The sequence below is a fragment of the Microtus pennsylvanicus genome, chromosome 4 (assembly GCF_037038515.1).
Source record: "Microtus pennsylvanicus isolate mMicPen1 chromosome 4, mMicPen1.hap1, whole genome shotgun sequence".
Taxonomy (NCBI): Eukaryota; Metazoa; Chordata; class Mammalia; order Rodentia; family Cricetidae; genus Microtus; species Microtus pennsylvanicus.
The window spans coordinates 75,097,246-75,123,078 of record NC_134582.1 but is presented as its reverse complement, the minus strand read 5'-3'; the positions used below and the strand labels follow the sequence as shown (position 1 = coordinate 75,123,078).

At 44.6% G+C, this 25,833-nt stretch overlaps 1 protein-coding gene across 3 annotated transcripts in view; it reads left to right on the top strand.

Annotated features, from left to right (window-relative positions):
* Ntrk2 (neurotrophic receptor tyrosine kinase 2) overlaps positions 1–25,833 on the top strand; it is a 326,602-nt gene that overhangs the window by 214,622 nt on the left and 86,147 nt on the right. The gene's annotated exons all lie outside the window — the stretch shown is intronic.

The window sequence follows — 25,833 nt, the reverse complement described above, 5'->3', positions numbered from 1 at the left end:
CCCTTAAAATATCTGCATTTATGAATCTAGATACATAATTGGGTTCACAATGGCCTTCTCTCCCATCGCCAGGAGGGTATGGAAGCTTCTGGATCTCCAAGGTGAGGAGGATTGGCTGAACAGATACCAGCTTAGAGGCCTTGTTTATTAATTCGAGGAAGTCTTTTTCCCAAGTCTCAATGGAAAAACTTTCAACAGCTGAAAACATCTACCAGTTTTAATTTAAAAAATCTGTTTCTTTTTCTTGGAGGGCAGCACGAGAAAGCAACATATGGCTCAGAAAACTACCAGGGAGGTGCCCGGGGAGGACTGGCTGTGCTTGTGGGCGCTATATAAGCTCTTCACGCTGACCCCAAAGAAAACTGCAAAGGGAGGCAGCATTTCCTAAAAGGAGACATTAATTACAAGTTGAACACTTGATTGAGTTTTCTTAAAAAGTGTTTTTAGTTAGTGTGGAACTTTGAGAAGTCGGAATTTCCAATCCTACCACACTGGGCAGCTAAAGAATCTGTATATGAGATTCCTAATTGAAGGTGGTTAAAATCCAATAAAACTAAAATTTCAGTTTCTCCTTTGAAGTGGCTACAAAAAGTCACAGCAGAAAGTTCATTGGACACAGGCGACCAATGAGATGTCAGCAAAGCCACAGGGAAAATTTCCCTGGGAGGCAGCTGGTGTGCAGGGCTGTGGTGGTGGCCACAAGGGGACAATCTGAGGAGCCAGCCTTGGGAGTGGAGTCTGGCAGCAACACAAGCTGGTCTTCCCCACTGCTTCACCCATGGTCTTGTTCCCTGTCCCCAGGTCATGATCGACCTGATTGAACGCAGCTCGCTCTGATTAGCTGATTAGCTCTCGGTTGGTTAAAGTGGGTGTGGAATCCTTCACCTGAGTGCGCTGAGGTTTCCTCTGAGACAGGCAGCCAGAGAAGGTGAACAGTTCTTTCCTTCCTCTCCCCATGGCCTCGGTTCCCTATTTCTCTATTCCTTTCTTCTCCTTTGCTTTCCTTCCTCCTCTTCTCCCCACATGGCCTTGCACTGTAGACAGTCACTAGGCCCTGGAATAAAGAACTTCGTGTTGGATCAGGAGATACTTCAATGGAGATAGACCAGGAAGAAATTCCTTCCTGAGCATCTTAATGCAAGGACTCACAGTTTCAGGCCACTCCACATTATTGGGTTGGAAGATCACCTATAATGCCAAAGGAAGAGAGGATGCCACCAGGTAGTTTGTATGGAGTGGATCCTCCTCTATACCCAAAACACGAATTAACCACAGCCTAGGTCAGAATCTCCTCTTTGCAGGCACACCTGTTGTTAACAACTTTGAGAGAGCAAAACGAAGTTCAGACTCCCTAACTTCCACTCCAGGTGAAACAGACTCACAACTGTGGGTCCCCACAGTCTCCAGTGTGCTTACAACCTTGGGAATAGTCTTATCATTCACTGATAGGCTGTGTACATTTTATTACATAGACTCTTTCATTCGTATTCACGGATGAATGGTTCTTTGACAACTTATTTATGGATTCTACGTGTATTTATCCAATACTACTGTGCTACAAAGTTCAGTGGTCAATATTCTTTCTTCCTTGGAATTGCCAATCTCCCGAGGAGGAGCTGGGGAGTGCCCCTCTTTGGCTGTAGTGAACACTCTGGGATCTCCCCCTCTCCCCTCACTGAATACTTAAGTTATGTGCTGAGAAAGACCGTCACAATCTCAGTGTTTTTATGACTACACACTAGTATACTGCTGGTTTCTATTTCTGTTTTCCAGTCATCATCTTAGTGAGCAGTAAGTAGATAGAGGAGGCTGGCAGAGACCGTGTCGACGTGGATGGTTTAATTCTGTTCATTGAGGGACTGCAGGCTGACACTTGATTCTCATTTCAAATTGCTTTTACATAATTACTAGTAAGGTAGACTAGTTCATCCACGCTTGTTGGTGATGAACCAATCACCCTAGTTTCTTTATGTGAATTCTCCATTCTTGTTCTTTGCCTGGTTATCTATTGGTCCTTTGATACATTTTATTTATTTTTATTTTTTATTAATTTTTGAGTTTTACATTTTTCTCTGCTTCCCTCCCTGCCTCTCCCCTCCCCTTCAACCCTCTCCCAAGGTCCCCATGCTACCAATTTACTCAGGAGATCTTGTCTTTTTCTACTTCCCACGTAGATTAGATCCATGTATGTCTCTTTTAGGGTCCTCATTGTTGTCTAAGTTCTCTGGGATTGTGATTTGTGGGCTGGTTTTCTTTGCTTTATGTTTAAAAACCACTTATGAGTGAGTACATGTGATAATTGTCTTTCTGTGTCTGGGGTACCTCACTCAAAATGATGTTTTCTAGCTCCACCATTTTCCTGCAAAATTCAAGATGTTGTTGTTTTTATGCTGTGTAGTACTCCATTGTGTGAATGTACCACATTTTCCTTATCCATTCTTCAGTCGAGGGGCATTTAGGTTGTTTCCAGGTTCTGGCTATGACAAACAAAGCTGCTATCAACATAGGTGAGCACATGTCCTTGTGGCACGATTGAGCATCCTTTGGATATATACACAAAAGTGGTACTGCTGGGTTTTGAGGAAGGTTGTTTCCTAATTTTCTGAGAAATCACCACACTGACATCCAAAGGAACTGTACCCAGCTTGCATTCCCACCAGCAATGCAGAAGTGTTCCCTTTTACCCACAACAGCATAAGTTGTCATCAGTGTTATTGATCTTGGCCAATCTTACAGGTGTAAGATGGAAGCTCAGAGTTGTTTTGATTTGTATTTCTCTAGTGACTAAGAATGTTGAACATTCCCTTAAGTGTTTTTCAGCCATTTTAGATTCCTCTGTTGAGAGTTCTCTGTTTAAGTCTGTACTCCATTTTTATTGGATTATTTGTTCTTTTGATGACCAATTAATTGAGCTCTTTATGTATTTTGGAGATCAAACCTCTGTCTGATGTGGGGTTAGTGAAGATCTTTTCCCATTCTGTATAGCCTTAATTTTTAAACTTTATAAGTATCTTTGACTTTCAGTCAGATAGGATCTCTGAAGGACTGTGGCTTCTAGCTCACAGCCTCCCCCCGCCTTGCCTTTCTCTCCTGTGCTCCTGGTACTTTCCATAGCTATCCACCAACCACATATGTTACCTTCTTACAACAATAATAGTTTTAAAAGTCAGGTCTAGAAGTGCAGGTTGCTTCCTAGGCACAGTGTTGGAATTTTTGTGTGAGTATTCCACTCAGGTTAATAACAAACACAAAACTTCAAGATCATGTGCACAAGTCTGGGAGTTATTTCACTCAAATACGTGGGTCTAGGGGGCAGATTTGCCCCTATCCAGACTGCAAAATGGGAGCGGGAACTATAGAAGAACGTGGGTCAGAAAGTTCTGAAAGGGAGAAAAGAAGGTGGCAGAGATGCCAGGAGGAGTGCAGCTTCCTCAGGGGGCATGACTGTCCCTTGGTGTGTATGTGCAGGTGTGTGCGTGCAGGTGTGTGCGTGCAGGTGTGTGCGTGCAGGTGTGTGCGTGCAGGTGTGTGCATGCACGTGTGTGTGCATGTGTGTGCGAGTGTGTGCATGTGTATGTGTGTGCATTTGTGTGGATGTGTGTGTGTGCATGTGTGTGCATGTGTGTGCATGTGTGTGCATGTGTGTGCATTCGTGTGCATGTGTGTGCACGTGTGTGCGAGTGTGTGCATGTGTGTGCATTCGTGTGGATGTGTGTGTGCATGTGTGTGGCAGGGAGGGGATTGGTAGACTGAAACTGATTTTTAGAAAGGAAGAAGAAAAGGGAGACATCTGGGCAATTTATGCCTTTCCTGGACTGGAGGATGGAAGGTTGAACAGCTATGAGAGACGAGGGAAGAAAATAATTTCTAGCAAATCACCTCACAAACGTTAAAGTTCTTCACAGCTCCTTAGTGAATTACACTCTTCGTATTTTTATTTTGAAAATTAAAATAAATCCAAGTTAAGTTGAGTTTTTAAGAGCATAAGTACATTGCCACACAGAGAGTATATCGGAGTCATGACATTGTCACTGGTTCCTGGCTAGCCGTGCTCATGCTACGGTGTGGAAAGTGCATCTGAATTGGGACTGCAGTCAAAACCAGGAGGGGCTGTCATGGTGTGATGCCTGATCTAGCAGTGCTGGGTAGGTGGGGACAGCACACCTCGGGGACTGTTGGGTTGATCTGCATTAGAAAGGAAGATTCTCAGGTGTCTGGGCAGGGTGAGGACAGGGGATGGAGGGAGGACTCTCAGGACTCTGGGCAGGGTGAGGATGGAGGTGAAGGAGGACTCTCAGGACTCTGGGCAGGGTGAGGATGGAGGTGAAGGAGGACTCTCCGGACTCTGGGCAGGGTGAGGATGGAGGTGAAGGAGGACTCTCCGGACTCTGGGCAGGGTGAGGATGGAGGTGAAGGAGGACTCTCTGGACTCTGGGCAGGGTGAGGATGGAGGTGAAGGAGGACTCTCCGGACTCTGGGCAGGATGAGGGAGGCAGACAACAGGGGCCTCTAGAGATGCTTCACTGGCTGTAGGTATATTGAGAGAACAAGGAGAGATAAAATTTACCTTTGTAATTAAGTTTTTTATTGGCATACAAAAATAGGTTTCAGTATAATATTTTATACATATATATCTTTGAGTCTTAATTTTAGCTGCCCATCCCTGCCCTTCTCTGCCCTCCCTTCCTCTCCACACATCCCTTCTACTCTCTTGTCATTTGTAAATGACTGTCTATCTTTCTTTCTATCATCTAATCAATCTCTCTGTCTGTCTGTCAATCATGTATCTAAATCCAGAATCTGCATATGAGAGAAAATCTACTATGTTTTGTAGTTGTTTTAATCTGGGCGTGTGAGTGGGCAATGAGAACGGCAGCGGGAGAGAAACAGAACCAGGCCTAGGAAAGACAAAGATGCCTAGGGAGTGCAAGGCCTGCACGGGAGGGTTTGCATCCAAAGGACACTGAAGCTGGGAGAGTGGAGCGTGGCGGAGCTGTTGGGGCAGAGGGGCTGATGGAGAAAGATGTGGGACTATCGCATGAGAGAGTGTGCAGAGAGGAAAAAAAAGATCAGTGGTCTTGGAGTTTCAGATTTGGAGACATTTAGAAGTTCCAGACCAGCAGGAAGAGAAGGGGCATACGAAAACTGGTCTCACCAAACCTCAGAAACAATAGCAGCTTGTAGGAGCGGGTTGACAGGACTCAGAGCCCCGAGGGACCAAGTGTGGCAGTAGAGTTAGCAGCAGTGGACCCGTGGAATGGAGCCACTCAGAATTGGAGGTGTTCTGTAGCTCCAGGGGCAGTGACTGAAGGGAGGAGGAGTGACCATGAAGCCTGTGCTGAAGCCCCTCTTGTAGCGGTTTTGACAGGGACAGAGGAACAGTGATTGAAAAGCCTTGATTTGATCCTTCTGGTTGCTTCTTACCTCTACAAATGATCCTGGCTGGACATAGTGTGTTTTCCATCATTACTGATATGCTGACATATTCCTCATCCCTCATCTCCCCTCTCATCTCCAGGTTTGGGAGGTAATGATAAGTCCATATAAATCACAAGATTCCCAGGCTGAAGGGATTCTGGGGTTGGCAAGGTGGCTGACTGTGCACGGCAGCCATTTTCTCCTGGAAGGGTCTGTGTCACTCCCAGAATCTCTAGAACCTCTACAGACAGCTGCCCTCCACTCCTGTGAAAATGTGCTTATCCTGTTACAGCTTCCCCTGTCCCCATCTCACAGCTTAAATGTCTTGGGCAATTTTTGTTGTTCTTGTTTAATTTTTTCCCTTTTTCCTTTTGTAAAAGTAACTTTAAAGGATATTCATTTTAAAAGATACAAACAAACAAAAACCCCTTAGGACTGGAGAGATAGCTCAGTGGTTAAGATCACTTACTGCCAGCATCCAAATGCTCAGAAGCCTCTGTAACTACCACACAGAGGGACTCCAGCGTCCTCTTCTGGCCTCGGTGAACACTTCACACACACATTCATACACACATATACACGCACACACTCATACCTTTATACATACACACATGCAGAGTTAATTTTTAAAAAATATTAAAATTAAAAAACTCTGACCAATTCTATAACTCAACAACAAACTATGCATTTGGGGAAATCAAACCATGTGTGTAAACTAAAAGGGGGTCAAAGGTATTTATGACAGTTACAGAGTAAATATGGACTCAATGTTTGTTGTATTGAAATAAATATCTCCGCCAAACTGCAAAAATGTATCTTGATATCGCCTTCCGTTAATATTGATACAGGCCAATTTAACATTCACAACTTTGTTCATGGAGCGCAAATCTCTCCAAGTTTTGTTGCTAAGGTAGCTAGGTACTGCATGGAAGAGGGGCCCTTTGACCCTGGCTTGAGACACAACGCATTGGTGCTTGTGATGGCGCCAGAGCTCTTTCCAAAGCCATGGGACACCTCCAGAGGGTCAAAGTCCATTTCTTTGGTTCCTTGCTCAACAGTGACAGTAGAAGTTGGTTTACTTTTCTTTCAAAATATGACATAGAAAAGAGTACACGTGTTTTGTAGCTACCTGACAGAAAACTAGCAGCCTTGTTGGGTTCTGAAAATCACAGCCAATACAGCCGAACCAAGAGAACACGTGGATGTCGGTAAAGGTTGGGATGTCTAGGTGTCTGCAGAGGAATGGCGTGTGTTCTCAAGAATGGGATCTGTTTTCCTGGAACATAGATTGGATTCGTGTATGAGATGGTTGTGGTGTGGGACTCATCCCTTGCCACCTGCCCAGGGCTTTGCTCTGTTTTCAGCACGTTTGAGTCATCCCCCAAGTTTATAGCTCCTGAATTCCCAGTGTCTCTAGTAAAGGTCACACACACCCTCTGCATGCCCGTCCGTCCTCTGTGGCTTCTGCAGCCAGAGCCGGGGTTGGACCCTGGAGCTGTCCTCAGATACATTTCCTGTCAGGGTGATGCTAAGCCGTGTTTACTGCTGATGAGGCAAACATGTCTCATGGGATTTCAGAGACAGAACACTGTGGTTATTTTAACACTGGCCACCAGGAAGGAGAAGTGGACACCATTTATCTGAAGGGCTGGGACCTTCGAACAAAGGAGTCCCTTTCACTGTAGAGCAGATGTGGGGAGCAGGGCTAGCTCCTACAACTGCCCTTGACACAGACTCAAACTGTGCCGGGTGAACCAGTGGGCTCTGAGGACAGGAAAACTAAAACCCGGTGCTCCAGAACCAGGCCACTCTGGCAGTGGCTAAAATAGACAGTATCCTCTGCATGTCCCCAAATTTAAAACTTTTCTACTGTGGGCATCTATTACCCCTTTATTCACAAAGTAACAGACACGGAGAGGAAAACATGCAAACACATCGAGTACAAGTTTAAAAACAAAGGTTTTTAATTGCTTTTTAAAGAATGGCTCTAATTCACTGGGTGACTCATTTCTAATGTTTTCCTCGTTTGCAGCAAGCCGTGTTTTAGCAGCGTATGACACACATACCCATGTATCGCTGATAAAACATTAAGTCAACAAACATTTATGCAGCACTCATTACATAGCAGGGTGCTTGCTAGGCACTGTGGGAGATTTATAGATAAATAATACACGAGCCAAGCCCTGGGGGAGCTCGCTTATGATGCAGGTGGGAAAATCCGTAATTGTCAATAAAAAGTGGTAGAGTTTGGTGGCATGGTGCCCCTCGCAAGCGATCAAGGCCTTTGTCCGGATTACGAATGTTTCTGGTGGCATGCTCACACCTCTTACAGGGTTTAATTTGGCTCAAATAAGATCTCTGCTGAACTTAACGCTCCTCCTGCCTCAGCCCCACAGCGCTCGGAGAATAGGTGTGCTCTGAAAGTTGTCTTTACTTGGAATGATTGTAGACTTATCTGAAGTCACCAGCAATGATACTGCAGGATGCCCTGGCCTTTTATCCCTTTTCTCTCAGTGCCAGCACCTTAAACGTCACACAGAGCATTCAGACTCAAACACCAAGGTGCAGAATGCTTCCTCCGTGGAGATCCTTGTTCTTTTAGAACCTCACTCACCTCCCTCCCTAACAGCCCCCATCTGTCCATAGCCCCTGCGCAGCCACTAATTCCACCCTCTTTCCACAACCTTGGAATTTCAAGATTGTTATTTATGAAGAGTCTTGCAGGCTGTAGCCTTACATCAGAACAAACCCACTTGGCGGGTTTCCATCTAAGCTGTGCATTGATAGTCCTTTTCTACTCACACTGAGCAGCGGCACACAGAATAGATCTATCTAGCGGGTTTGAGTTTTCAGTTATTGAACACAGGTTGTTTCTTCTTTTGGGCACATGTTAGATACTTCTCTCACCGTGGTGATAAAACACTTGACAAAAGCCACCTAAGGAAGACTGGGGTTGTTTGGCTGGGTTCGAAGGTTCAGTCCCCCATGGCAGGCCAGTCAGGAGAGTGAGGCCTAGGCAGCCAGGGCACAATGAGACTGTGAGTGTTCTGCCCATTGTTTCACCTTGTCTCCAGTCCAGGACCCCAACACACCTGGGAAGAGTGCTGCCCACCCTCGGGATGGCTTGTCCCACCTCAGTTAAACCTTTGAAGAAACTTGCTCACAGACACACCAAAAAGTGTGTTTCCATGGTGATTTTACCACAAGGAGAGGTGACAGTCAAGATTTACAAGCACAGATTGTTCTGGATAGAGAGTTTGTGAATAGCTGTGTGTGCTGTGAGCGGGTAAGTTTCATCCCTCTGGAAACGGCACCTGGAGCATTGCCATTGTTGGGCGGGGGAGGGGGGAGTTGGGTGGGCTTCGTTGGGTATTGCTGTATTGAGTAATTTCCCAGAGAGTTTCTGGGCTTCAGCTATAGCTCTGCTCTTACAGCATCAGGGCTCTACCACTGTGGTCAACAGCATTTGGTGTTGTCTCTCGCTCTTTGTTCTGAGAGGCACACAGCAGCGAGCTTTCTCCTTTCTCCTTTGTTTCCTCTGCCTCTGCCCTGTCCGCTTTAGTTGGGTTGTTTTCAAGCTTTGCCCCTGAGAATTCTTCTCGTAAGCTCTGCATTAGTCCCTTGCTAGCCGTAGCTTACAGGTGTGGTTTGTCTTTTCATTCCCTTAGAATAGTTTTGTAGAGTAAAGACTTTTTAATCACGATGAAGTACAGTTAACTAGCTTTTCCCTTTCATGTGTTATACTCGATGACTAAAAGTTCTGTTTATAGGCTTGGGCCATGAAGGTTATCTCGATGGGTTATCTCATATTTAAGGTATAATTCATCTTTTTGACAGTTTTTGCATAAGATATGACACTTGGGGCATCGTTTAAGTCTTTGTTTACATTTATCCAATTGTTCCAGCACCATTGGCTGAAAGTCCCACCACTCTGCTGCCCCAGGGTTTCTGTAATAAGTTAGTATGAACCCCTCTATCCTTTGCTTTCTCGGGGTGTCTACATGGGTCATTTTCTAATTTTTTTGTGGTAGGAGTTTCAGGTCTTTCTTGTCATTGTTTTCTGCTTAAGAATTTCATACGCATGTATAATGTGTCAATCTGCTTAAGAATTTCATACGCATGTATAATGTGTCAATCAAGTCCACCCCTCTCTCGCTTCACCACCCTCCCCTCAGCTTCTCCCTTTTCCCATGACCACTATTTCTCCCCCATGTTGTATTTTAAACGCTGAGTGCAGCATCACCTGTATGTGCCACCCACTGGAGCAAGGGTGGCGCTGCTCCCATCAGGAGCCACATCCCCGAAGAAAACTGACGTCCCTTCCCTGGCATCCATCGCTTTCCAACAGCTCCTCAGCTGGACATGGAAATTCATGCGCCTCTCTTGGATCCACGCTGGGGTTCTGGTTGGCTTGTTCCCTTGCAGGTCTGTCTATGAAGCCACAGCAACTCTTGAGTTCATGGATGCAAAGGCCTCATCATGTCCAGCAAATAGTGTTTCCCCACAGGCTTCCCATACCTGACTCTTACAATCTTTCTTCCCCTCTCCCTTCAGGGGAGGGGCATGGATATGTCATTTAGAGCTGAGCATTCCAGTTTCTGATTCTCTGTTCTATGACTGTTTGTCTGTCTGTATCAGCTGTCATGTACAACACAGAGAAACTTCTTTGCCGGGGGTTGGGAGATATACTACTCTATGGCAACAAAGATAAGAACTTAGGGGGCCATTTGCTGCCGTGTCTGTGAATGAGAATGCTATGTTCTCCCTATAGGGCCTATGATCTAAGATGAGAATGCTATGTTCTCCCTATAGGGCCTATGATCTAAGATGAGAATGCTATGTTCTCCCTATAGGGCCTATGATCTATCCAGACATACATTTCTGGTCCATTTAACAGTACTAGACATGAGTTTCATTGTGTGGAATATGTTTTAAATTGAACCAGGAAGTAGTTGGCTCTTTCCATAACATTTGTCTGCTATGGCGACAGTGGGCATACCTTGCAAGTCCAGTTGTTTCTGTAGCTGGCAGAATTTGTACCTGGGTAATATTTTCATTTTCCCCATAGTAGCAAGTGTAACACCGCTAGCACTATGGAAGCTAGCCAGTAGAGATGGAGCTTCCAGTCAGCATCAGCTTTATCTTTCCATGTTCCACGGCTCAAGCATATGGCATCTTCAGCGACAGGGTCTTACCATCAAGTTCTGGGAGGGAGGTGTATATAAAACCAATGGTACTGGCTTATAATGTCCGGGAGCCTCTGGTAACCCACTAACCTCCAACTTGAAAAGAAGTAACCTATACCTTGCTCTGGGCCTCACATTCATAATGCATGGTATCTGGGAGGTCACTGCCCCCCATTATAGGATAACTCCATTTAAATTCTCTTTATATATGTCTTGTTAGGAAGCCTATGCGGTAGAAGGTTTTATACAGAATTCTGAAAGGTTGTCAGTCTTAGTTAACCTTTCCCACCTTCCATTGCCCACTCCATTTAACCCTTTCTATTCTATGGCTCCTCTTTTCCTCTTTGTTCTCCATGTGTTCTATCCCCTCCACTGAACTAGCCCCTTACTAGTTTCCTGAGTTTTGTGGATACTCTGGTTTAAACACACATGTGTAAAGATTCAAATGTGGTATCCAGATATGAGAGAGAACACGCTGTGTTTGTTTTTCTGGGTCTGGGTTACCTTGCGCAGAATGCTGGAGTTCATTCATAGCCTGATCATTTCGTAACATCATTTCCCTTTACAGCTGAATCATACTCCATAGTGTGTGCAAAACACTTTTCATTCTCCATTCTTCAGTAGATGGACACATAGGCTGTTTCCATTTGGGGCATACTATGTCACATGGAGGGGCAGTGAACATGGAGGGGCGGTGAACATGGAGGAGCAGATAGCTCTGTAGTAGACATGCATCTATAGGCCTGTGCCCAAGAGCGCTGTATCTGGATCACTGGTATAGTTAGTCCTAGCTCTGTGAAGAAGGAACCTCCACACTGATTTTTATGACTACACCATTCACACTCCCACCAGCAGCTAGCAAGTACTTCCGTTCCCCACATCCGCACCAACATCTGTTACCATTTGTTTTCTTATTCTTAGCCATTCTGACTAGGGTAGGAGGAAATCTTAAAATGGTTTTAATTTGCATTTCTCTGATGGTTAAGGATGTTGACTATTTTAAAAGACATTTCTCAGGCATTTGTAATTCATCTTTTGAGAACTCCCTGGTTAATTCCCTGCCCCATTTTTAAATTGACTTGTTTGCTTTATTGGAGTTTAGTTTTTAAATCTTTGCATGTTCTAGACAAATCTTGGTGAACAATTCTTTTTAGTTTCATGAGGCTCCATTTACTAATTGTTGGTCTTAATATCTGCACTGTTGGGGTCCAGTTCAGAAAGTTCTTTCCCGTGACAGTGAGTCAAAAGTAACTCCTGCTTTCTCCTCCATCAGATTCAGGCTTTCAAGCTGATGTCGGCATCAACTATCAGGCTATCACGTTGATGTCAACATTTAGAGCTGAGTTTTGTGCAGGGTGAAAGATAAGGATCTAGTTTCATTCTTCTACATGTAGCTATCCAGTCTGAGCAGCACCATTTGTTGAAGATGCTGTCTTCTCTCCAATGTGTACTATTGGTCTTTATAAGCAATCCAGGTGGTTGTAGAGTGTTGGGTAATATCTGAGATTCTAGTTCTATTCCATTGACTAAGGTGTCTCTTTTTACACTATACCATGCTGTTTTTATCACTTCTGTCCTGTGGCATAACTTCAAATCAGAGATGGTAACACGTCTCACAAAGTTCTGGATTAATTTGTCTCCACTGGGTCTTTTGTGGTTCTGTATGTATTTGGGCTTAGTTTCCAACTTCTCTTGTGGAGGAATTTTGGGGAGGATCACATTGAATATGTGGATTCTATTTGGTAAGATGGACATTTTGCAGTATTAATTCTACCAGTCCACAAGCACAGGAGCTTTTATTTTTTATCTTTTTCAATTTCTTTCTTTAGTTTATTATAGTTTGAATTGTACAGGTTTTTCATTTTCTCAGTTAAATTTATTCTAAGGTTCATTGAGGCAAATATGAATGAGGTTGTTTTACTAACTTCTTTCTCGTTATGTTTGTTATTGGAAAATACTAAACAACTAGTTTATTTGTATTATTTTTGTATGCTGTTACATTGCTGAATGTGTTTATCAATTATAGAAGTTTTATAGTGGGGTCTTTTGGGTCTTTTATGCATAGAATTATATAATCTGTAAATAAAGATACTTAGATTTCTTTCTTTTTTATTTGCATCCCTTTATCTCCTTTTCTTGTGTTTTCCTCTAGAGAAGACTTCAAACACTGTACAAAAGAGGTGTGGGATATTGAACACCTTTGTCTTGTCCCTGATTTTACTGTAAACGCTTGTCTAGTTTTCATGAGTTTTTGTAATTTCTATAGTTTCTCTTGCTTTTCATACACTGATATTTATTCATTTGTGATCCAATATCTGTGGAGACTTGCTTTATGTCCTAAAATGTAATCAGTTTTGGAAGAATTATGAAAGGTTTTTATTTTGTGGGCAATCATAATGGATAGTTTTGCTGGGTATAATAGTCTCAGTTGCTAGTTATAATTGTACAGAACTCAGAATACATTTTCCCAGGTCATCTAACTTTAAGAGTCTGTCAAATAGTCAGGAGTTATTTTGGTGAGCCCGTCTTTCTAAGTGACTTGACTTTTCTCTCTTGAAGCTTTCAATAACCTTTCTTCATTCTATGTTTTAAATGTTTTAACTATAATACAACATGGGGAGTTTATTTTTTGGTCATTTCCATTTAGAATTCTATATGCCTTTTGTACCTGGATAAGCATCTCTTTCTCTAGTTGTTGGAATTTTTTATGATTTTATTGAAAATATATTCTAGGCTTTCAGTATGATAGTCTTCTGTGTTTATAATTTGAAAGTTAGGTCTTTTTGAATTGTTCTAAAGCTTTCCCAGTTTCTCTCCATTGCTTTTAATAAGTTTCTCAACGATCTTTACTGAGTAGTACACTTCCTATACTTTGTCTTCTAGTCCTGACCCTCTGTGCCCCATGTTACCCTCCTATTGTGAAGTTTTCCACTAAAATTTTATTTCACTTACTGCGTTTTTTATTTTCAGCATTATTTGTTTTGTTTTACTTCAATTCTTTCTTTTACTTGAACTTGATTTTTCACATGATGTTATGCATCTCACTCAGATCTTGTTTTTATTTTTGTTTTTTTACCCTCTTTGAGTTGTTTGAACATGGTTATAATAATTTTGAATCCTTTGTCTTTATGATCTTCCAGGTTATTTTTATTGCTATGGGAGTATTAATCGTTGGAGGTGATATGTTGTCTTGGGTCTTCATTCTTTTTGCATTGAAATTTGTACATGTGGGAGGCTTGGGATGATGGTCTAGGGATTACTTCCGCCTGAACCAGGAACTAGGAAACCTATGGAAATGTGGCAGGGGGTCAAGAGGTCAGTGACCCCTTACCTGTCAACAGGTAAGCTGGATGAACAGGGAAGGGTGGGTCAATTGTCTGTGGCCCAGCAAACCTTCCCCCATCTGAAGTGGAAGCTAGGCAGATGGAGAAGTGCAGGAGAGGTTTCCCTCTCAAGATTTAGTGAAGTCAGTTTTCTTCTTATCATTTCTGTATATGTGTCTTACAAATGTATTATGTTTTCATTTGCCGTGATATATTTTAGTGTCTTTTAAAAAAATCATTGTATACATGGCTATACTGTATTTTGAGTACCCCCACACTCTCTTTTCTCCTAGTCCTCCTGTACCCTCTACCACCTTACTCTCCCAACAGCATGACAGCATACAAAGTCTTTAAACCACTGAGACCATCTAGTGCTGCCAGTGTGTGGATGAACGCAGAGGCATCCAGTGGAAAATGATGCCCTATCAGGGCCGTATCCTAAGGAAACTGATTCCCCCTCCTCCCGCAGCTATCAGTTGTTAGTTCCTCTGCTAGGGGTAAGGCTTTATGAGCACCTCCTCTTCATGTCCATGAATTCTTTTAAATAGTGCTCTAATTTTCATACATCCAAAGACTTGCCCCCTGTCATTCTGTTACTTCTGCATTCTCTGTGGTCAGAGAACACACTCCATGTAGTCAGTTTATTTAAATTTTCTGTCACCTGCTTTACGGTTCAGGGTATGATCTTAGTATGTGTTCTGCGAGCACACAGGAGGAACTCACACTCTGTTGTTGGTGAGGGCAGCACCCTGACACATGTCAGCCACGTTTCTGAAATTCCTACAGATGCAGTCACAGTGCTCATTTCTTCTATATCGTTGCTGATTTCTTAATCAGTCGCTGAGAGGCAGGTGTGGAAAGCTTTGATTTCAGCTATGGGCTTGTGATTTCCATTACCTGTTTTCCCTTCCTCATTATCAGATCTTTTATTGGGATTCACATTTAGTTTTGTTATGTCTTTTGGTGAGCTCACTCACCACTTTTAATATCCCTCTCTATCTCCGACGAGCATCTGTGTTTATTATCTGATTATTGTCAGTGGTACACTTTCCATCCTTCTCTTTCTGACTTATTGCCATGTTTGAAGTGAGTCTGTGGCTAGCATGCAGTTGGGATATCTTTTGTCAGTTTGTACCTTTTAAGTGACGTATTTGAATCATCCTACTTAAGAGAGCTCTTGTATGTTAGCCTGCCTGCTGTTTTACTTTCATTTTCTCTTTGTTCTCTTTTGTGGTTGTTTTGCTTCTTTATTTTCTTCTTCTGGATTTCTAGGACATTAAGAAATTACATGAGGATTGTTCACAGATGTTTTCCAGCTGATATTTCCTGCACAGCTTTGGGTTTGTTTTTTTACGGGCTGCTTCAGGTGTCTAATATACACACAGCATCATATACTAACGTTGACGTTTTATAGGTTTAAATGAAAAATGGGAACTTTACCTCATTTGTTTTCTTTTTCCAATTATAGTGTAATTGTCTCAGATATTTCTTCTGCACACATTTGAAATCCCAGCAACACTGTATACCTTCTTGCTCAGCTGCCAACATAACCAGAAATTTTAAGAAGGAACATGTGTTGCGCTGTTTTCCTTTTTGTCTTGTTTCTCAGGGGTGCTCCTTTTGGACAGAAGATTCTAGGCAAGCAGAGCTTTTTCTGGAGGTGGCGGGGTGGCTCAGCAGTAAGGAGCTGCTTGCTCTTGCAGAAGACCTGGGTTTGGTTCTCAGCACCCACATGGCTCCAGTTCCATGGAATCCAATATCATGTTCTGGCCTGCATTGATGCTGGACACACATGGCACACATACAGGCAGATGCTCATAGGCCTAAAATAAAACTAAGTAAAGAAAGCAGAATACTTCTGTTTTTCATCACTAAAGTGATATTGTGTTGCCTTATTCTGGTCTCTAGGGTTCCTTATGAACAGACGATGTTATTCCCATAGTTGTTCTTTATTGCTAAAGCTTATCCATTCTTTGTGTGTGCATGTGTACATTTGCATGTGTGCCTGTGCATGTGCGTGTGTGCATGTGTGCACAAGCAGCTGTGCAGAAACCCATTCCACAGTGTCCATGCAAAGCCAGAGACAACTTTGAGTGTTGATCCTTGCCTTTTGCCATATTTGAAACAGGGTCTTGTTCTATTGTTTGCCACTGTGAAGACCACAGTAGCTATTTCACGGGTTTCCAAGGACTCTCCTGACTCGGCCTCCCATCTTCCCACGGGAGTACCCATTGTGCACATGTTCATGCTGTGCATGGATTTGCACATTCAAACACAAGGGCTCACACCTGTGCGGCAAGCATGTTACCCACCAGCCGTCTCCCTGCTTTTTAGCTTTTGTGTGAATGTTTAGACTTTTGAATTTTGATCAGAGTCTTGGTATACCTACTCCTTTGGGTTTATCTTATTTGGAGTTTGTTGTTGATTGGGGCCACTCTGTTGTTGATTACAATAAAATGTCCTGCACTAGCCCAGAATGGTGTATAATAAAGGCTTTTTAATTTAGGGGTAGACTCACAGATCAGCAGTCCTCCTCATGAGTGGGGGGCAGGGACTGAATCCAGCAGCTTCTACATCTGTATATATAATACATACATGTGACCACGCCCATATCTTAACGGCTATTGGCCGAAGGATCCCACAGCAGGAGTTTGTTCCTCACACTTTCTTGTTTTCTCTGGTGAGTGAAGCTTTGACAGCTGTAACCTCAGCTGCCTTTTCAGCCACTGCTCATTTTCTTCCTCCCCCTAAGGATACGTTGACATCACTGTTAAATATTTTACAAGGATACAATAGTTCCAAAAGGTTTCTTTTTAGTCTAGTTTCTTTTTATTATTTGGATTGCCTTTTTAAATCTTATTTTATCAGTCCCCCCACCATCCTGTAGCCATATCTATTTATTAGCTTTCGATTTGATGACTATTGGTCATTACCCCCCCCCATTCTGTTGGTCATTCTGGCTGCCTTCAGACCCTTGTCACACTGACCTTGACACAGCCGCCATTCTGGCTTGACATCTGCTGGCTTTTATGGTTTTAGTTTGAGATTGCTCTGGGCCTTCACTGCGGGAGAAGCTTTTTTTCATTTATTGGATCTGGGTATTTGGAGCTTTTGAACAGGGCTCATAGTTTCCTTGGTTTCACTCCGACTCCCTCCCTGGTCACTTGAGGACAGCTGGCAGCATCTTGGGACTCCAGGTTGGGTGGAAACCCAAGTTCTCTCTCCAGTCTTGTCACCGAGGGGGCCATCTCTTCACCGTGCTGGGTTTATGTAACAGCCGTGGGTCCCCAGTAGGTCACTTTAGATACCCTTCCCAATGATGGGACGCCCTGTTATTTCTTTTTCAGTAGCTTCCCAGACAATACAGTGTAAGGGAAGAGCAGGTGGTCTCTCTATCATGAGGCAGTGGTAAATACAGGATGACCCTCCACCAGGTTTCCTGTGTTACTATCCCAAGAGAGAATGGATGAAGATGGGAGTCCAGGCTTCTTGTATTGTATCTATGGTCACTATAGGGTGAAGGGTGCTTGCTACTCTCTGGAGTTAGAGAAGCCATGGTTCTCTACTTTGGCCTTCTCTAACTACCAGGAATCGTGGCTGAGCCCCTTGCCAATGGCTTTCTTCCTTCATGTTCTCTGATCACTTGGAACAAGAGCTGCTTTCCTTATTATGACCTGAGCATAGAAGTCTGGGCATCCTGTCCAGCTCTTACTGGCAGGGGTAAGGAGACCTGGTTTTTCTAGGATGCTAACTTAGCGGAGAGTTATTGCCTGAAAGTTCCCTGCTTTGATAGGCCACCCTTTTACTGTGACTTTGGGAGAACAAGTTAGTCTTGTCCTGAAGGTGAATTTATTCCCATTGTATCTTAAATTTCTTGCTTCTTCAGCTCCTGGGACAGAGAGGAAACCCAGGGGACTCCCTGTGATGCATCCCGGGCATCCAGCCAATCAGTTTTCTCTTTCCACATCTCCATCTTACTATGCAGACAATGGATACTGAAGACTGAGTATCTGTATGTAGTGGGGAAAGCTGGGTAAAGTCTATGCTCTCCACCGTCTTGATGCTGCATACTCATGGTGGATAGTTTCATGGATAGTTAGTAGAACACTTGGTATGTATGTATTTTTAATTGGCATCGTGTTTATTCCCAATCAGTGGAGACATGCCCTGCTAAGCCGGACAGATAGGGTGGTGAAGGAAGTGACTGGATTCACAGCAGAAGGATGGAGTGCCCGTGGGCTAATGGAAGGAGGTGAAGGATGAGCAGGCCCTGAAACTGACCTCAGAAAGTCCCTAGGCCTGGGTTTGTCATTTGAAATCTCTGAGTGTGCAGTCAATGTTGTGATCAGGTCTATCTTCATCCTGATGACTGCTAATCTAAGTGGTGGGTAGGGGCAAAGTGAAGGGCTGAGCACACAGCTAACCCTAGTCACAGTGACTCTCACCTCACAAAAGTGCCATCTTGCTGAAAACCTGGGAAGTGTGAAAGGAGCTGGGGTGATTCCAAGATGGGGCCCACAGGACATGGCTGAGCTTCATGTGGGCTTTCCTCAGAAGAGAACGAAGATGCTGCCCAGGGCCGGAAGATGACTGATCAGCAGAAAAAAATAGCCATGGTGATAGACACACGAACAATAGTGTCCTTCATCCCAGTGCCCAGCAGACATCTTCAGTCAATCCCCAATCACTGAATTCTAAGATGTCCTACACGGGCACTGCCGGTTGATAGGAGGAGGTAAACAGGAAAAGAGCTGTCTGCTATCTCAGCCTGGGAGCTCGTTCTGGATACACAGGACACCAGATCCACAGTGCTGCAATAAACCCTAGAGCCTTCCGGGGGCAGATCCTCTGTGACCTTCCTTTATCAAACACAGTCCAAGGTGCACCTCAACCTGATACAGAGCAATGGACTTTAGTGGTTAGCCAAACGATGAGAGGAATAGAGGGTATTTCTTTAATAACAAGAATCAAGTCTTTGCTGATCTCTGTTCTTAATTTCAGAAGATTTAGAGTCCTCCTGCTTGCAAGCTGAGCTTCCAGGGAGAGACGGGAGTGATTTATCGTGACATCTATTAAGCGTTTATAGAACATAATACATGTGTTCTTGCTCCTACCATAAAATTAATTGTTGCTAATTAGTTAGGGCTGCCAGCTCACTTGTGTGTGGAGTCTGTCACACTGCCTTCTCCTGGTCCAGCTAATTGTCGCGCAGCCTCCAGCTCTTCAGTGTCCTGTGGTTTTCTTCACATTTCACATTTCTTCTTTCTTTATCCTGTGTTTATTAATTTCTAATTGTTTGATAATTTCACACATGCATATAACATGTTTGATCAAACCCATCCCATTCTCCTTCCTTCAACTCTTCTCCATCCCCTCATCACTTTTCCCTCTGAACTCTACCTGCTCTTTTTTAAAACCCACCTAGTCCACACAGTGCTGCCTGTGTGTGCGTGGGTGAGGAGCCATCTAGTAGGGCACGGACGGTCCCTCCGGGACAACATCCCTGGAGAAAACTGACTCCCCATCGCTCTGCAGCCATCAATCATCAACAGCTCTTCATATAGACACAGGACATGTCTTATTTAAACATTCAATCCCGCTGTTTGCTCTACACAATGTTGAGGACACAGAGGTCCTCCTGGGTATTGTGGTGATGTTGTATGAGGTGGCAACACCATCAAGCATCACGCACACGCATTTGGTCCCAAATCAGCATCCCTGTTTCAGAAGTCCTTCTTTCCATCCGGCCACACATTATCAAATGTCATTAAGGGCTCAAGGACCGGTCTTTAGCCACCATTTCTGAGTTGCCTGTGTCTGGGATCAACGTCATTCTGATGGGGAGACAGCCGGACATATGTGCAATGGTAGAGCCAATGGGTGGCAGCTCCTTGACCGCAGTAGCAGTCACATGGTGGTCCCCTGGTATGAAAGACCATAACAAACTGGCTAAGGGGGATGTGTGATGTCTGCAGATGCTGCAACAGGAACCAACCTTGTCCTCAGCCCTCACAGCCCCCAAGACTCTTATTCTGGTGGCTTTGCCTGGGGAGTTCTGCTTCTGGAATTACCGCAGACCTATCAATGGTGGGAAGAAGGTGTTCTCTCAGATTTTGATTACAGCAAGCAGTCTGCCTTGTCCAACCAGTGTAAGCCCAGGGGTGACCATCTCATAGGGTTGTTATCCCATTTAAGGACAATCAACAGACAGAACTTTTTTCCTCCACGGGATTCTGCACCCATTGAAACTTGTTCTCACCTGTTTCAGAAGCCAACGGCATAGCAAACCCTGGGAGGCAGAATCCTGTTTGCATTCATTGCATGGTGCAAGCTGCTGCCCACCTCCTGCTGGGCGGTTTATTTCACACATTCCAGTCATAGGGTGACATGGCTTCACTGACTGGCAAGCAGCTGTTCATACAGTGCATGAAGTGGCTGGTTGCATGTCAAAAGTCAAGTGAGGTGCGTGAGTGTGTGTGTGTGTGTGTGTGTGTGTGTGTGTGTGTGTATGTGTGTGGTTGATGCTCACATGCCAAATTGCCAATGCAAACTACAGCCCAGCTGCTAAAATTTAAAGGGGGAAATGGGCCTTAATTCAAAGCCCAAATTAATTCAAATTACAAAATGTGGGAGCTATAGATATAGTCTCAGGATGATCATGGCCACAAGCCCACTGACCACACTAAAGATAGTGATGAGCTCAGTGTTTAGCCTTCTTGTTTTGGGATAGCACAAAGCAATGGTTGCTGGAAAGGTGGCAGGCATCGAGCTCCTTGGCTTCCGGAAGGCTGTGCAGCCAAGTACTTGGACCTAGTCTTCATCTATCTTAGTCCATTCTCTTTTACTATTATGCCAGACTGGAGATCAGTTACATTATAAAAAAAATAGAGATTTATTTAGTTCATAGTGTAGAAGCTTGAAGCTTAAGAGCATGCACTGTCTGCTACTGGGGCCTCTTGCTGCAGTATAACACAGCAGAGGCAATTCACATGCTCGCCTCTTTGGAGACTGGCCCTGTTTAAGGGAATGAAGAAATTCCCAGAAGAGCTTGGGCTAGGTGGGCTGGGCTCCCACATGGAGAAGCCACAACACATCAGAAGCTCCGTGTGTTTACTATACATGATTGAAGGGGAAGCAGGGAACACACAGCTGAACATGGAGGCAGGTTATTATATTCAGATAAACAGGAAACATGGGTATCCACATGGCTGAACAAGGAGATGGGTCAGCTAACGTCTGTAGAAGCTGTCTCTGTAGGGGAGCAGTCTTCATGGCATAAACATCCAGGGAGAGAAGGCTATGGTAGACATTTTTGCACACACTGTCAACATCTGCACGTGAATTAGGGGAAGACTTTGCCATCCTTCTGAGCTTCACCTGGGGAAACCTTTGCCCCTCCCATGGGGCTGAGGCCTTGAGGTCCTTGACATGGTCAACAGCAGAGATCGCTCAGTTCCTCTGCTCCCCAACAGAATTTGACGAAATAAGTCGCCTGTTTAGATTTCTCTTCTATTTTAAAAGTATCATTACTGATGCCGTCAAGGGAGACCATCCTCATCATCTCATCTAACGCTGCCTTCCAAGACTTTCTTCCAAATACATTAGCACAGACTACAGTCCACTCTCCCCATAGTGCCGTCCTCCACTGCCAGACACCTCTGGCTTAGCTCCACGCTGGGGCTTTCACTGTGTCTGTTCTCATCCTGTCTCCACCTCTATCTCAAGAAGCTGGTATGGGTCCAGTGAAAGGCACTGCCTGACATCCTCCAACTTCATGGGTTGGGATTAGTCTGTCATGAGGTCATAACTACCTGCACAGGTGTCTGTGTAAACAGAGTTTGTCATACTTTGCACCTGAGAAGTCTTCTTGGCTGGAAGATGAAGGGATGAAATAAGGAGTCCTTTGTGTTAAACTTATGTGAAATTTAATGAGCTCTTTGTTTAACAAACTGTGTCTTTCAGATTGGCAGTGTGATCGAGAGGAGATTGCTTAGGAAGTGATTTGTTTCTGAAAGCTGTGTGAACTATCATTGCTGAATCAATAATTATTTTGTTCTGATAATTAAATAATATGGCTCCTAGGACTTATAGCAGCCTCATGTTTTCCTTGCTACCACTGTACTCCAGAACATCATGACTATGCTCCTATGAATGCAACCACATGTCTGCTACTCTCTCTGCTTCTGAGCGCTGCCATCGAACATGCCATGCTCATGGCGACCACGTCTCCTGGTCTTGTATGAGCCTTGATAGCTTTCATTTGCTTGTGCAATGCAATCTATGCTACTCACGCAAGCCTGGCTCTCGTTCTGTTCTTTCTCAGCTATGTGAACACACAGCACATTGTACCTTGCTCTGTCACCTAGGGACTTCCATCTGTGCGAATTTATGCTCCCCACCTCACACTCCCCATCAAGGAGATTTTACCCACAAAGCCTTTGCAGTAGTCACCATGTGCACGGGCTTTTTGCTTCCTTGAGTTCATATCCTCCCAGGAGGCAAATGTCTGGTGGGATCCCCACACTACCATCTCATATTGTTTTATTTTGCCTACAAATTTTATCTCCAGGAAGAACTTCTTGTTTGTTTTGTTGTCTTATCTTAGCCTCCAGAAAACCCACCAGGTTTTTTTCACATAAAGAACTTGGATCATTGAACTTCCGAAGCAAAGCCAGGCTGGAGGTCGGGCTAGGATGGTGGAGAAGATCCCATGACCTCTTTAACCTCCATTTCCTCAGCTGTCAAGTGGAGTTCTGGAGAGTTTCACAAAGTTGTTTTAATGTTCAAATAAAATAGCATGGGCAAGTTCTTTACGAGCTTTGAAGTGCTCCAAGAACAGTGGGCCCCGCTATTACTGTGGCTTGCCTGTGATGTTTAACTTTAAATGGAACCAATAAAATGTATCCATAAGGCACTGTAGAATCTTGAGTGCCAGATCGCTCAGTAGCAGTGGTCATGCCATGTAACATTTGTGGGACATTTTGTTGTTCTGAGTGCTTTTTATTTAGGATATAATTTTGCTCTCTGTAGTGCCCCGTGAGCTTTCAGAGTTTCAGCAACAGGAAAGAAATCAAAGGGGACAAACACATCACATGACTTGCTGGAAGCCAGCTAGTCAGCTGATGGTTATGAATGACCTGAGGTTTTCCTCTGGTTCACCCTCCACTTTCCCATCATCACCTGGGCCCAGAGCTCTACCCTTAGGATGCTTTCCTCCATGGCTCCCAGCCCCTCCTTTCTGCTCACTGGTTCCCGTGCAGGAAGGGTAGTTTTGTCTGGGTTTTCCACACCCCGTTCTTCCTCATCATGCTGCATGAAGGTGTACAACCCTAGGGCAGAGGGACACCACGTAAGGGGGAGTTTGTTTCCTGCAGAATCTTGTATCAGTAATGAGAGCAACGTGTTCTGAGAAATGTTCCCTTAAGCAGTTTGGACCTATGATCATTACAGAGGGTACTTGAGATGGCCCCTCCCACAGCACCGCCTCCTTGTGTCATTAAAGTCCAAACTAGACACCAGATACGTGCGGTGATGGCCAGCATAATATAACAGGCTACTTTTCCGCAACCTTCTTTTAGAATTAGAAGGATCACACTTTGAAGTGAGGGTTAATCATGCAGCCAATGTGCCAAGCTTTAGCTAATCTCTACACAGAAAGGGCCAGTGACACTCCAGTCAATTAGCAGCCAAGAGGTCATCTGTGGCAAAAGACTGTACAATTGCTTGGCTGGGGTACTTTAGGTGGTGTCTGTAGCAGAGAAGTAACAACTCAAGGTTAGGCCCTCACTCCCTCTGCAGACAGCTTGATGCTCCTCAGAAGCCAGATTCTCCCTAATGCCTCTCAGTGGGGCTGAGGGCCATTGGGATTAGGGTAATGATGCTATTTGTCCTCCTCTAGACTGAAGGTGACCAGTGCTGCCATTCCTCCCTCTGTTCAGCCCATTTCCTACATCTTCCCCTTTCTTCACCCATGTGCTTGCTGCCCCCCCCCCAGCCACTCTGGCACCCACTGCACAGGAGAGTGTAACCCCTCACAGTCTCCTCCCAGAACATCTGGGTGGGACATCCTTCACCCATGGCTCAGCCATGGCTCACACATCAGCTCGGGGACCCTGCAGCAGCTTGCTTAGAAACCCGCTGAGAGTCTTACCCTTGGGGATGGACATCCAGCTCTTGTTTGCTGCACAGTTTTGAATAGGGAACAAACAAGCATGCTCTTCTCACCAGCACAAAACCCCACTGTCTTCTGATTGCTGCTTTAGAACCGGGGAGCCACGGCCATTAGCTAATGCTTTCTGTTTCCGTTGTCCAAATTATTCAACTATACATAGTCACCATAGCTGATAGAATTTCAGTACTTTCAGCCTTGTCAATCCTAAACTCACGCTAAATGAAAGTACAGCATCTTAACCCCCAGGTTGAACTCTTCCCTTCAGAAGAGCACTGCCAGTAGCAGACAGTTTCTGCACAGGACTCTATCACCAACCCAAGGAGCCAGCAGTGGCTAATTGGTCTGACCTGCTACAGAATTTCCACTAGGATGCTGAAGCCTCATGGAGAGAATTATGCTCTCTTCTGAGCCCACGTGTTTAGACAATTTTGTCCCCGCTGCATGCCTTTCATCTTTGTCCTTCTGAGTGGAGTTTGTAATGCTGACTGCAGAGTCTGGAGGTTTTTCCAGATGACAGAGGAACAGAGGACAAGCCCTTATCATAAGACAGAGAGGGAAGGTGCCTGGGTGCCGTGCCTCACATCACGCATCTGCTCTCAACGCAGACACAGTGGCTGTCCCTGTCCCCATGTGCACACTGGCAGTGCTAAGCAGACTCAGTGGGTTTCAAGAAATAATTAGTAATTGGGGGAGAATAGCAGTAGGGGCTAAAAGAGAGGTGTGGGGGACTTTAGCAAAACACAGGATGTAGGAATGAGATTCTCAAACCATAGACTAAGAAGAGAAGAACCGCTGCCCTCACCTAGGAGTTGTCACACCAGTTCACACTCAGAACTTTGCTCTTCATCATGATAGATGCTATATCGGGTTAGAGAGATGGCTCAGTGGTTAAGAGCACTTGTTGCTCTTTTAGGGAACAGCAGTCTGGCTCCCAGCGTCCCCCTGGTAGCTAACCACCATCCGTAATGCTGTTCTAGTGTCTCTGATCTCCTCTTGTTAACTCTGTGGGCATCACACAAGTGTGGTACACAGACACACATATATACACCTGCATACATAAAATAAAAATAAATAGTTTTTTAAAATGAGGTAGATGGTGTGACTAGGCAAATGATCACAGGAATAAAGATGCCACCTTCAGAGGAAAGGTATCTTGCCTGCGAAGAACAGGCTCTAGAATATTCCGTTGACTTCACAGAGCCATTTTCTCCCACCTTCTCCTTCATTCTTACACATCGGAGCTGTGTGTCACTCTGTTTGCTTAGTAAACATTTCTTTCTAGTGAGAAGCATCAAGTATAATGAAAACAATACAGATTAAAGTCAACCAGATGCGGGTGGGGACCTAGCAGCTCTGGGAACTCAACACTTGGTTCCTTGCTGTCTTCGCTTATTAAGTGAGTGGGCTGTTTAAGGCCTTCAGGCCCAGAGCCTGTCTGAGCTCAGAGAACACTCCATCTGCTGTGGAAGCTTCCAGCAGCACAACCTCAGAAACAGACTGAAGATAAGGAGGATGGGTGTGGTGAGCAGAGCCTGTCTGTTCACTTCCCACTTGCAACACCGGAGGGCAGGCGAGCAGGTGGATGCTCATGTGTGAAATATGTCAGCTCAGAATCTGGGGACCTGCAGTGGACACAGCCCTGCCATACTTGGTGGGACCCGGTGTGATTCAGATTAATACTAGTGGGTGCAGCCGGAGTGTCTTAACCCCAGGGTGGGGACAGCTGTGTCAGAGA